This window comes from Myxocyprinus asiaticus, chromosome 39, assembly GCF_019703515.2.
Source record: "Myxocyprinus asiaticus isolate MX2 ecotype Aquarium Trade chromosome 39, UBuf_Myxa_2, whole genome shotgun sequence".
Classification (NCBI taxonomy): domain Eukaryota; kingdom Metazoa; phylum Chordata; class Actinopteri; order Cypriniformes; family Catostomidae; genus Myxocyprinus; species Myxocyprinus asiaticus.
This window is the reverse complement of record NC_059382.1, coordinates 13,778,161-13,791,871: the sequence shown is the minus strand read 5'-3', so window position 1 is coordinate 13,791,871 and position 13,711 is coordinate 13,778,161. Positions and strand designations below refer to the sequence as shown.

Genomic DNA, 13,711 nt, shown 5'->3' with positions numbered 1-13,711 from the left:
ACAAACAAAACGATGGGGCAAAATTTATTTATAACTCAAATGAAATAAATGACATTTGCAGCAGAAGAGGGGATCTGGTTGACTGGATGCATCACGGCAGAGCATAAAAAGGGACATTCTGTCTGGCTGATATAGATTGCACGGGAAAGTGATGGAAAGAGAGAGAAAAAGAATTGGACAGAGAGTAGATGCAGAAGACTTGTGAATAATCCAGATAATCTGTGCATTCACCAAAAGAATCTTATTTTGACAGAGCTGCCAGGGAACAATGGTGCACTCTGTGTCTCTTGAGCCAAATTAATTGGAGATGATAACCTGCTTTTCCAGCACTGAAGGGCAGCTGAGCAATTAGTAGCTGCATGAAGATGAGAAAACGTCAGTCTTAGCTCATTTTAGAGAACATCTTTTATATCTGCTCCAAATTTTGTATAAATGAATTCACAGCACACTGATTCTGTGCAAGGCTATGCTATTTCTCTTTAAGGAAAATGATTTATATTTAGCATTTTTAAACTAAACAGGTCTTGAAATGGCTTGGAAGCTGTGATGGTACATATCGACATATCAGTTTTAATAAATAGCCAATATAGCCTTTAGTTTATGTCACAGCCGCAAACCATGATTTGCTGGTTGCTGTTGCTTTCTAGAGGCTATTTTATTGAACAAAAATGTGAATACGCCCATGAGTGCAAGATGAGTCATCTTATATAAGGGGTGCACCGATCCGATACCTGGATTGGTATCGGCTCCAGTATTGACTTTTTTAGAAGGATCGGGTATCGGTCCAACGAGCCTGATCCAAATCCGATACTGTATGTTAGTCTGGGTTGTTACTGTCAAGCTCCAAAATTGACATAAAAGAACCATTAAAGTAGTCCATGTGACTCGTGCATTTTATTCAAAGCCACTTGAAGACATGCAGTTGCTTTGTGAATCGCAAAAGGCTGTGTTTAATAAGTAAATACATAGTATGCATACGCAGTGCGTTAGTGAATGGTGCAGCTATGTTGACACACATACTACATAGCACTCGCAGGCTGGTGATGCGCTTGCGGCTATTTTCAGCTCTCAAAGTGGTCCGCATTATGTGAGCGCTTCATGAACAAAATCTTAGATGTAGATGCTCAATAGTTTGGTTCGCTTATAACATGCATTAAGAACGGCATGGTGGGAACATTTCACCAGATTTTGAATAAGAAGCAAATTAAACTACTGTGAACTAATCCACAAACAGACACTTATAGGACTTCCTGGAGTGTTCTGACCGTCAAAATAAAAGCCAGAAGATTTTAAAAGGTGCTTGACTGAAATATATTAATCTTGTATTATAACATTCTAAAAGTCAATAATAATAATAATAATTATTATTATTATTATTTATTTTTATTATTATTTGTTTACAAATTACAACAATATTTCAGTTGGCTGGGTCCCAAAAAATAACCACGTGAATTAAAAGTCAACTGATATCTTACAACTAAAAGTGAACAAAACAAAAAAGAGATCTTAAAGAGCACCTATTATGGTTTTTCAAATATTACCTTTCATATAGTGTGTTATATAGCTGTTTGTGAATGTAAAAAAGTCTGCAAAGTTTCAAAAATCAAAGTGCACGACAAATGAATTTATTGGCTATGTCTCGTTTGGAAGGCTGCATCCTCCGGAGGTTGCATTTTTCGGCTGCATACGTCATCGAGGCTGTCTCGTTTAATTTTTTGTCTTTCTTTTTCTTATTTTTTATCTATTGTCAATGCCTTTTATGTATATGCACTTACATTTATACAGCTGTTAACCTTTTTTGCATTCCCAATATAAAAAAAAAAATGAAAAAAAATAAATAAATGAAACGAGACAGCCTCGATGACGTGTGCGGCCGACAAATGCGATCTCCGGAGGACACATCCTTCCAAAGGAGACACAGCCCTCGACTCCCAAAAGAAAGAACCGATTCTGAACACCTGAAATGAGTCGTTAGTAATTCCAGACTTACTTCCTGTACTAACCTACGTAATTTGGTAACAAAAAACCTGCCTCTGGTCTTCATTGGCTGCTCGTGAACAGCTTTGACTGTCAAACACTACACTAAGCGGTAGACCAATCACAACAGACTGGGACATCTGACCAATCAGAGCAGAGTAGTCTCTCTGATAGGAGGAGTTTATAATGAATCCTTTAGAACGGATCACTGAACGAGTCGTTTTTGACACTGGGAAAAAAAGGTAATGCTGCAATTTAAATTATGAGCAAATTAAAGTGTTTTTTGATCTTGGATGTATGTAAATCTATTGTATGACACCTTTAAAACAAAATTAGGCATGTTTAAAAACTTTAAGTCTTTAAAGTTTAATCCTTTTAAGTCCAGGTACAAGTTGAACACTTTTGATACTTTCTCAAAGCTAACAGACATGGACTAAAAGCAACAAAACTCCAATACTGATTTCGTAGGGTTTTGTAAGGGACACTCCATTGTAAACTCTGTCTCTTCTGGTAAAAAGTTAACTTCCTTCCTTTGAACAGAACACTGTACTTCTTGATTCCCCATCCCATATCACCATATATCTGTCATAATGCTCAGTTGGATGCTCATTTATAATATAGTAGCCTAATCATTAACCAACCTTTCTGTCACAGTTCTGTTTCTCCCCAGGGTTTCAGAATTTCTGTAAGTGAAAGATTTTCATGTTAACCTCCAGCCAGTGAAGAGCTGGCTGTCATATTGCCTGTCCTCAGGGTGCAGACACTTGCAATTGATAGATGATCTGTCGGGCAGTGTCCTGGATGCCCCGCATTGGAACGGCGAGGTCTTAATAATTACTGTGACAATTTTCTCTCGGAGAACAACTTAGAAGCTGCCATAAAATTATCAGGTGTGAGAATGAGATTCTTGTGCTTTCAAATTCAGAGAAAAAACACTGCTCCTCCTTTTCTTGAAAGCTAACAGATGCAGATGTATTTTAGTCCTCAGGTTTAAATCTTTGTCTCTGGTTATGGTAGTGACATAAGCCTATAAGGCAATACAAGGCAAATTTAATGGACACTGTTCTGACTTGAGAATGATGTGTAACATTGCAAAGCACTTTATCTGCTTTTTTCTTCTTCTTCTTTTTTTTTTTTTTTTTTTGTTAAAATATTGTTAAATTAGTTGGTAATGTCTTAAGGCAGGGCTTAGCGAAGGGTCAGTTTTGTTATTAATTTGCCTGGTCATCCAACAAAGCATTATTTTAAGATGTTTGGTAGACCAGGTACTCTAGATTGAATACTAAGTTTAAAACGGGCAACCAAGCACCCAGATATTAGTAACTGAAACCTTTGTCACTTCAGACTAATTCTGACTTTAAATTTCTCTGCAGACCAAGTTATCGCTCCACAAATCAATGACATTTACAAAGGTTGCGCTCAATTCAAGCTCCTATTTACATAACATTTGCATTTTTTAATTTTGCAGATGCTTTTGGACTAAAGTGTGACAGTGCAAACAGTCATCTGGTGTAACAAATACAATTATAGGGTCTAGAGCATGGGCACAGTTCTAATACAGTCTTAGAGAACCAAGAAGACCTGAATTTGAATATTAACTGACTGTGGATCCTCTTGACCTTTATTTTTATTAATGTTTTATAAATGATTATTAATGTTATAAAAGGATATTTCATGTACTTTCAGAGTGATGGAAAGTTGAGTGGAGTGCAATACATAACGATACCCAGGGGCAGCCCAACAAAAAATTACTGTAATCTAATTAATCTTTGTTTTTAATAAAAAGTAGTGTAGTGCATTAAATTTCAAATTCTTGTAATCAGATTACTGACTTTTAATTAGGCCTAAGTTAATAACTTTTTATTGTTTACTTGGGTTACACAGATTTCTTAAATAATATTATATGTGTAGAATTCATTTAAAACACGAATTACGTTAATATGTACATCTGTTTGTGTTTTTGACAACTGAAGTGTGTGTGCGCCCTAACGAGTCAAAGAACGAGGTGGAAATATAGACCTTTTTTTTTTTATTTGTTGAGTGGAAAAATATAAGTTAGTATTTAGTAATTTGTAGTAAATTCATTATTTAAGTAACTTACCCAACACTGAAGCTATTCAAATTGCCACAAAGGTATGCAGTGCTGAAATATTATTAGGGAGGAGACAGACTTCTTGTGTAAATATGAATGGGATAAATCGTTATGCCAAATATGGCGACTATAGTTCCACCTTTCAGTTAAAAGAGCCTTTTAAATAGTGGCATAATAGTGATCAATGTGGTGCTTGTAGGAATGGAAATTCTGCTTTACAGTTACAAGAGCCAGTCTGCTTCTTTGTTTACTCTCAAATGTGAATGCGCATTAGCTAATCAGCTTGAAAATGTGTGTGTGTGTGTGATCTGAGCTTAAGATGCACATTTTGTGATACAATTGTTGTTTGATTTTATTGCTGATTTGAAATATGTTATTGAAACATAATTGTGTTGACCAACACTTTTTTGGTTCTTTTTTCTTTCAAGCAGACAGGAGCTGTACTTACATGACTGAAAATAGCTGCTCAAAGGTGTTACAAATATGGCCGTCGAGTGACCTGACTGGCCTTTAAGGGTCTTTGGTTTGATGCAGTGCAATACTTAACAGTCCTCCGGAGCAACCCAATAAAAATGCAATACATTAGTACAATTCAGGCTTGTGGTCATTAATAAACAGCAATAATTGTGCTACCAGAAAGGTATGCATTACTTTTTTTCTATAAAGATAACTTAGAATTTTTTCCCCCACTCTGGTTATTTCTATTTGTTATGTCTTTCAATTAATCAAGAATGAAGTAGTTAATGTTTAGCACATCATACTGTCTCACCTTTTTAGACTTGCTCTTATGCTCTTACATGTGTAATGAGCATATGTGCAACCTCTTGGATAGTACTGTATGACACTATGCCACAGTGCGCTTGGCCTTTAAGTAGGTAACAACAATCTCTCAACACAAACATGTATTATGGAAACACACGTAAACAAATGCACACTGATCATTTTAATGTATGTGATTATGAGTGCTTAACAGATTATTCAAATCAGTGTTGGGAAAATATGCATGTACTCTGGAAAACACAGTCACAAACACACAGATTCATTAGGAAATGATTGAGTGAGCAATACAGGATGTTGGCTTGATCCTAAGTGGTGTTTGAAGAACCATGATCGTAAAGCAGACGCTTGGCCTTGGAAACACATTACTCCAGAGAGTTGTCATTGCTGCGGAGTGACATAACTCTGTAAAATACATTTCAACAGATGAAGATGGGCTGAACTATCCCTGCAATAATGCAATTCTGGTGGTTTCCCTAATTGTACATCCAATATTTTCTTTATCATTTAGATGCTGTGGTCCATGTGTAGGTGTTTGTGAGTAAGAAAGTGGCTTTCTGACAACCGGAACTACCAAATATTTGTGTATGTCAGAGATTGTGAATGAACCTGTATAACTTTGAGTAAGAGAGCTTGTGTGTTTGTGTTAAAGTGTGTGAAACACACACTGATGTAGCGCTGGGCTCATTAAGGAGCTCTGGGTTGGCTGGGCAGTGCTCCAGGGCCACATGTTTCTCCTGTACTGTGCACGGCTATTTCTGTCTGCAGTGTTTGGTTTGTACTTACACTCAGCTGCACTCTCAGTCACTTTGTCTTGTCTCATTCTTACTTCCTATTGAGCCTGTGGGTTTATATCTAGGCTAATAGCCCTATCTACTTTACACTCATTTTGATTAGCCTAATTTGTGAGTCAAGAGAGTGTGAGATTGAGAAACTGAATCGATTGTAACCTTATAACCTTATGTTTTCCATATTTCCAATAATCTAGTTCAGTGGTCTTTAATCATCTCCTTAAAGACCACATGAAATAGCGGCTACGTTTACACAGTCAGTGTTTGGGAATGAAAACCGAATTTATTTACAGGTGTGAGCCTTGAAATGTTCTGTTCATACAACAGCTTACAGTAGTAGCTTGAATACTGTCTGTATGAACGATCAACCAAAGTCAAGCTCATATTCTAACAGATGTAACCGTAGTGACGGTGACTAAACTAAATATAAAAGATGGCGGCGTCCATAACACCAGCATGTCTTATAAAAATTGATGCCACGTTAATAAATAAATGAGTCCAATCGAGGCATGTGTTCATCCATCAGATCATAATTAACCGACAATGGCTTTGAATGCTTTTTAAACGAGTGCAAAATGCAGCATTTGTGTCGCACAGCTCACACCTGCAAGCAGCTAAGGTGGAAAACAGCGGTTGGATCTTCGGATAGCACAGTTATTTTCTCCATCTCTGTGAGTTAATGAAACTCCACATGAAACACATGCATGTACAGTGCAGTGTGACTATCTCACGTTATATTATGACGTAACTAACAACTAGTTGTCCAGTACGTCCAGTACTCACACAGCACGGGTTTCAGAAAATGTGGTTGTGAGTCCTGAAAATTTGTGGGTGTCAGTTCGGTTAAAGAATGCAGTTGTCACTCTCATAAATAACCGACCTGTGTGTGAACGTGGCCAGCATGTACCAAATATTATCTTCCTTTTGAATAGCCTAGTCTCATAGAATAATATTACCATAACTACATTTTTGCATAATGATTTTTACGTATCGCAGAATTTTCCTGATGAAATGAACACTAGAGGCGCTATGACAACCATTACTTTTATTCCTCTTCACACAAATCATGTGTAAAATTGCAATCACAAAAGGTAAACACTTACCTTTTGCCCTGTTCTTCACTCAGTGCTATCTTATGACATCAAAACACTTAAAGGAATAGTTCACCCAAAAATGAAAATTCTCTCATTTATCACTTACCCTGATGCCATCCCAGATGTGGATGACTGTCTTTCTTCAGCAGAACACAAATTAAGATTTTTAGAAGAAAATAGAGCTCTGTCAGGTCCTTATAATGCAAGTAAACCAGTGCCAGCACTTTGACGGTCCAAAAGTCACATTTAGGCAGCATAAAAGTAATCCACACGACTCCAGTCGATCAGTTAATGTCTTCTGAAGCAAATTGATAGGTTTATGTAAGAAACAAGTCAATAATGAAAAAGTTTTTAACTTTAAATTGCCACTTCCTTCCAGGGCTCTGATGCTGTTTAAAATGGCCGAACACTCGCGTGACCTTCGTTCATCTGTTGTAAATAAATGCTGCTTCCAAATTCTCGCGTGGACTTGCCGACGCGCTAAAGTCACGTGACAGCTAAGTGATGTGTCAGCTGCTGGCAGAAAGCCCTTTTTAAAAGTTAATAACGTTTTAATTATTGATTTATTTTTTACACAAACATATTGATTTGCTTCAGAAGACATTCATTGATCGACTGGAGTTGCCTGGATAACTTTTATGCTGCCTAAATGTGACTTTTGGACCGTCAAAGTGCTGGCACCCGTGCACTTGCATTATAAGGACCTGACAGAGCTCTATCTTCTTGTAAAAATCTTTGAGTTCTGCTGAAGAAAGACAGTCATACAAATCTGGGATGGCATCAGGGTAAGTAAATAATAATATAATTTTCATTTGTGGGTGAATTATTCCTTTAAGGGGCGGTCAACCATGCAATTTTGAAAATTTTTTTTGCAACGGACCAGGATATAATGTCAAGCGGGAGGGCTTCTGGTTTTAGTAAATAATACATCACAAATAACAAATAATATTACAATCAGAATGTTGAATTATATTGTCTACTCACTTCACTGCAACAATAAAACACGCAGCTTTGAAATATACTCTTTGTATCCACCTTTTTCCCGAACACAGAAGTGTTCCACACTTACATTGCATTTATTCTTAGTGGGTAGTTTGATGTTTAGAATATTACATTTATAAAAATGGTCAAAAAACATGTGGCTCTATAGTGCCGATCAGTGTTGGGTAACGTTACTTTTAAAACTAACTCGTTATAATATTGCATTACTCCTTAAAAAAGAAACGTAATTAATTAAAATGTAATTTTTTATGGAAAGTAAAGCATTACGCTACTTTTGTGTTATTTTTGCGTTACTTTTTTTCTCACAGCCACTTTCTCTTCTGCTATGCTATGCATTCCTTACATATAAGCCATACATTGCATACAAGAGACTTTATAGGTGATGCTAGCTACTGTACAACACTCATGTCAAAACAACATAGTAAACAAACAGATATTTAGAAAGTAGGTCTTCATGTCATATTTATAATAAAGAATCAATAACAAGAATATGCATGATTTGTTTTTCCATCAACATGGCAGCCAATATGAATAATGAAGATTAACCACTGTCTTACCTAAAGCAGCAAAGTCCAACACTTGAACCTGCATCATATCTGTCATCATGTGCTGTGCCCATCGACAATGTCAGAGTCAACTTAAGATAATTTTCAAAAGTCAGGATAAAATTCAGTGGGGAATGCCAGCCTAACATGTTCAAGGAATGTGTCTGATTATAAAATTATATTTTTCACTTAAGTCATCTCAGTGCAGCTTGTTTTGAGTTGATCCACAGTGTGTACAGACACCACTTGTTGATCGCATACAACTTCAAAGGTGCATGTTAATACAACTTGAATGGAATCGTTTTTAATGCTACCAAAATGTCTTAAAAATTAAGTGTATTTATGAGGTCAACATTCGGTTGAGAGAAACGCAATTGATTCATGTGTTAATACACACTGCATTAAAAAATCAGTAAATGCGTTTAGGCAGAGGGATTGTAAGACTAGTCTTTCACTGGCCACGACATGATACACAGGGTGAAATACTCGCTCAATTCACTGACTTATGCAGCCAAACTGCTCCGTGATACAGCTCCCATAACTGGGAGAATGGGATGAGAAAAGCTGACTCTGGATCAGTGGCTCCGAGCAACTTTCTACATCGATTGTGTACGCAGAGAAAATGACTTAGTTTCTAAAAAGATTCTACATTTTTGTTTTATAATAAAGTAGTTTGATTCATGAAACAAACAATTTTCCTGGCTTGTTTAGCGCATGCACATTAGCAAGTTGATTGACAGGCGATGTCTGTATCTAAAAAGTGATTGGCTCTTTTACCTGCAAGGTGGGACTTTCTTTCTACATCAGTTGACTGTTGGGTGCTAGAGCTTCTTGGTTGGGCGTTCCAATTTCTCCAATTCATTTTAATTGTAGTGACTTGTCTCTGCTAAATAGTCTCAGGCCTCACACTCTATAGAACTACAATGCCCATCATGTCTCCTCCCCAAAGTTTACACACTTTTATTACTGATTTCTTGAAATACAGGGAAAGTAGAGGTGTACAAAAGCAATGTGTTACTTTATTTAAAAAGTAACTCCAATATTATGGTCTAAAATAAAAAATATATTGCGTTACTTTACTCATTACACGAAAATTTTATCTGATTATGTAATGCACGTTACTTGTAACGTGACACTGGTGGCAATACTTCACAGAGTCGAGATGACCTTTTTTTTTATAGTGCCTCCTCACCTGTGTGTGTAGATGACATGAAGCGATGGTCCGAGGTTAGTTGCGTTGATATCATTAACTACTTTGAGTTTTTATGACAGCCAGCAACTGCACAAGTTTAGCCTGAAATTCATTTTTACTCCAAATAACACTTATTATTGTTGTTCTCCGTCTGAATTGCTTGTTTCGGTAGTTTTTACATTGCGTCTCGAGACCAGAAACAATAGGCAATTACAATCATCATGGCGCTGCCCAGTGGTTGCTCAGGAAATCTGTGGAATGAGCAAATGAGCTTCAATCTTCTGTTGGTCACATGTCCTCTCATCATACACCAGACTTGAACTTTCATTCACAGCATAACGCAATATTTCTCCACATGAGCTTGTGTTTCCGGTCTCATGTACATGTACTGTATATCAGACAGACGTCTTTGGCTGCTGCATTGTGTCTCATTGTTTTTCCAGTGTCTCGCATATTCATTATTATAGGCTGTTACAACATAGTCTGTTACAAAAAGTACAAAATATGACTCATATTTCGTCATTATGTGAAGACTTGATGACCAGGTCAATAAAAGACTGCTCAGAAAGTATATATACTCTTTCTTAAGTTTTCAGTTATTATCTTAAAGGTGCAATCAATAATTATTTTAATTTATCATCTTGGACTTACACTGACACCTAGGGGTGTGGATGCAGCATCAACCAAACACATTCATTTTCAGTTACTAATGCCATTGTAGAAATTCACTATTCACAGTCAGCTACAATTAATTTAATCTATTTTTAATCCATCCAAGTGAAAGTGTCCAGTAACAGGGCAGTTACCGAGATTATGAAAGTAGTATGTGGCTGGTCATGTGATTCAAACATGGCGACCCCCATGAGGGGATCCTCTCCACGTAATATAAAACAGCTTTTTTAAGGTTACTGATATGAATGCAGCAAATGTGTTTCAAAATTACTATTAATTTCTTTAGGTGTAAAACCTTTTAAATGAGGAAAAAATTACTGAGTGCACCTTTAAGCGAACGCCACTGTTTTCATCGCTGTTAGTTAGAACATTAACCTTGCAAACCTCAGCTGTTTGGGTGGAAATTTCAGTGGACTCTGACACTTGTTATTATGTTAATTTTGATGTTGTGAATCCACCAATAGATACAATTGCAAGATGCTACCTAAGAAGTTTGGCTCTCACGGTCTCACCTTGAGTTTGCTCTCCTCAGGTTAATCAGCACTAAAAGAAGGTTTTACTTGTGAAACAGTGATGCTTACACCTCATGTTTACTTTCAAGTTTTGATTTTGTGTCTAGCATTACAGGTGTCGCATTTTCAGATGACAGGCTTTGTGCAGGTTATGTGATATTGCTTGCTGGTTGAAATTTGCTGCCACTGGAGACATTTCAAAGGCCCTGCATCCCCTTGAGTGGCCAATGTGTTTCTGTGTGTGTTTTTGCACCTGAATGAAGACCATTGGGAGATGTGTCATGTGAAGTGCAGTGAAAGGTGTGAGAGATGTACAGTATGTTAGTGCTACAGATGTTTGGCATCAGTAAAGAATTCCTGTGATTTCCAATAGGGTATTTACACTATGTGTGTGTGTGTGTGCGTGTGTGTGTGTGTGTGTGTGTGTGTGATGTGCTAAGGGGCACTGGGAGAGTGTGTTTGTGAAAGTGTGTGAGTAAGGATGCAGTAGCATTAGGAGAGGGGGTTGTGTTTGCTCATGCATTTGTGTTTGTGCACTGCAAATAATATTTTCTTGCTCAGTATTTTGTCTTGTTTCCCAGTAACAATATCTAACCATCCTTAAAACAAGATAAACTTACTTAAGAAGCAAAATTTCATTAGATATTTCAGATAAATCTTATCTTGTTTTCAGAGAAATCTAACACAATTTAGTCAGGTTGTCGCTTGAAACAAACAAAACAGAATTACATATTACTAATGGGAAAATAAAAATGAACCTGATTCCCCTTCAAGTTAGTCCAGTCCCTTAAAATAATGTTTATTGGCCAGCTTCACTATATTTTGTTTGATTTATCTTAAAACAATACTTGATATCGTATTTGATTTTTCTTCTCAAGTAAATTTAACTTGTTGTAAGGATGTTTCGATATTTTTACTAGAAAAAGAAAATTATGTTTTAAAGTGTGGCTTTCTAAGTGGTTCAGCTTGGAGCTTGATGGATCTTTGTGGATGAACGGCTCACTTGGTGTCCATTCTCTCTATCTCTACCTCTGTTTCTTTGTCTTTCTCTCTCCTCCTCTCCTTCCTTTTAGAGCTCAGCCAAAAAGATACTGTCCACTTTCCCTACCAGACACATCACATATTAATTTCACAGTACAGCTCCACTGGGGGCAATGTTTCACAGTGTATTTACTAAGATTAATCAGAATTTGTCACATTGCCAACAGTTTCCGTCACTCAGATCGCCTAATATTGCCAAATCTCTCTCTCTCAAAAAATTAATGACTTCTGGTTGTTTTGTAGCTGCAAGTCACTGTTACTGTGAACGGCCCTTTAAGGTCTCTAAAATCTGACATATTTTCAAAGTTTTGTCACACTACAGAACGACATATTGAACGGATTGTTCTTGTATTCTTGTATTTTCTTATAGCCTTATTTTCATTCATGTCAACTTCATGGCTACTTTGACAGATTTATAGATAAGAAAATGATAGATGATGTTTGAAGAACATCTTTATCCTTATCGATTGAAACGACCACCTGTCCACTGTTTCCATTTGAGTTTTTCATTCAGATGTCAGAGAACCATCTGTTTTTGCAGACGTGGGTACTAAATCCTTTCTAAAAAGAATAGAGTAGTCAGGCTGTGTGCACTAACAGACTACAAGACGTCAGCTCCAGTAGACCTGGCAGACAGAAGAATAGGGAGAAACTTTCTGTAGTGGTTGGGAATGTAAACAGAGAGAGAGAAGATGAAAGACAAACAGCGAGGTTAGAGAGAAAGAACAGGTCAGACGAGGTGCTGGAGGGAGGAAACCGCCAATGTGTACCTCCAGCTGGACCATGGCACATGCAAACACACAGACATACACATTCTGAAACATAATGGAATTTCTTACTATGAAAGTGGAGGAAGGTCACTACTGTAATATGAACCAGCTTTGATATGCATCTGAATCTTCCGAAAGCCTTTTTGTGATGCTAAGAAATGTCATAGAATATGTGAGAGAGGGTCAAAGATACTGACCGCAGGTAATAGAGTTTTTTTGTACACTGAAGCACAGAACAAAAACATGCAAGGTCAAATTGTGATTCAGGAAGATGCAAAAATAAATTAAGTCTGAAGGGCAGGAGAGAACAGATCTGAGAGAACAAACTGTGTTCTGCTCATTATTATTGTTATATAATGAAAACTAAAATGTAAAAACTAAATGAGAACATTTTAGTTAACATAATTTCATATATAAATTTGAAAAACTGAAATTAAACTAAAATACATTATTATGACTCCAAAAGTTAAATCATTTTAGTTTTTGATATACAGGATTTTATAACATTTGACACCTTTACAACCACCTTTATTAAACTTGAAAATGCTACTATAGCATAGTGTCTAGACAGCCCTGAGAAATGTATCGTCCTTAACCATATTTGTTGCACAGCTCTCTGGAATACTCTATTCTGATTGGTCAATTGCGCCATCGAACGGTTTGATATTTCTGAATAATGGCCACACATAATGGCCAGGATAAAGTGAAATTTCACCAGTCATCTGGGTATTGAAAGTCATCTTTCCTACTTCTCATAATACTCTGCGATCATACACCTAAGTAAAAAAAATCCATATTTTATGTCCATTTATTTATTAATATGACAAGTAGTCATGCACAGTCAGTCATTTCCACAATATAAACACCAACAGAACTCAAAACGAAGGTGGAATTCAGTTGTTTCTGGAAATTCTGTGATCTCTTACTTCTCACATAATAACACATTTGAAGCACAAAGCAATATTTCATGCCCATTTAATTATTTTTTTGGTAAGTAGCCACGTATTAAACAGGATAATGTACAGTCAGAAAGTCATTATCACAAAATAAACCCTTCAAGGTGATACAAGACACTGACCATCCTGTTAGGTTTATTTTGGGACAGACTGACTGTACATTATTCCTTACTTTTCCAGCCCTAAAATACTAGAACTAAACTAAAAACTAAATTAACTGAAATGTTAAATCTTATATGAAACTAAGCTAAATTAGGAGGACAAATTTTATATAAAATAGAAATTCAAAA

The 13,711-nt window shown here is 36.5% G+C and overlaps 1 protein-coding gene across 4 annotated transcripts in view; it reads left to right on the top strand.

Annotated features, from left to right (window-relative positions):
• LOC127429786 (rap1 GTPase-activating protein 2-like) overlaps positions 1-13,711 on the top strand; it is a 101,226-nt gene that overhangs the window by 32,875 nt on the left and 54,640 nt on the right. The window lies entirely within an intron of this gene.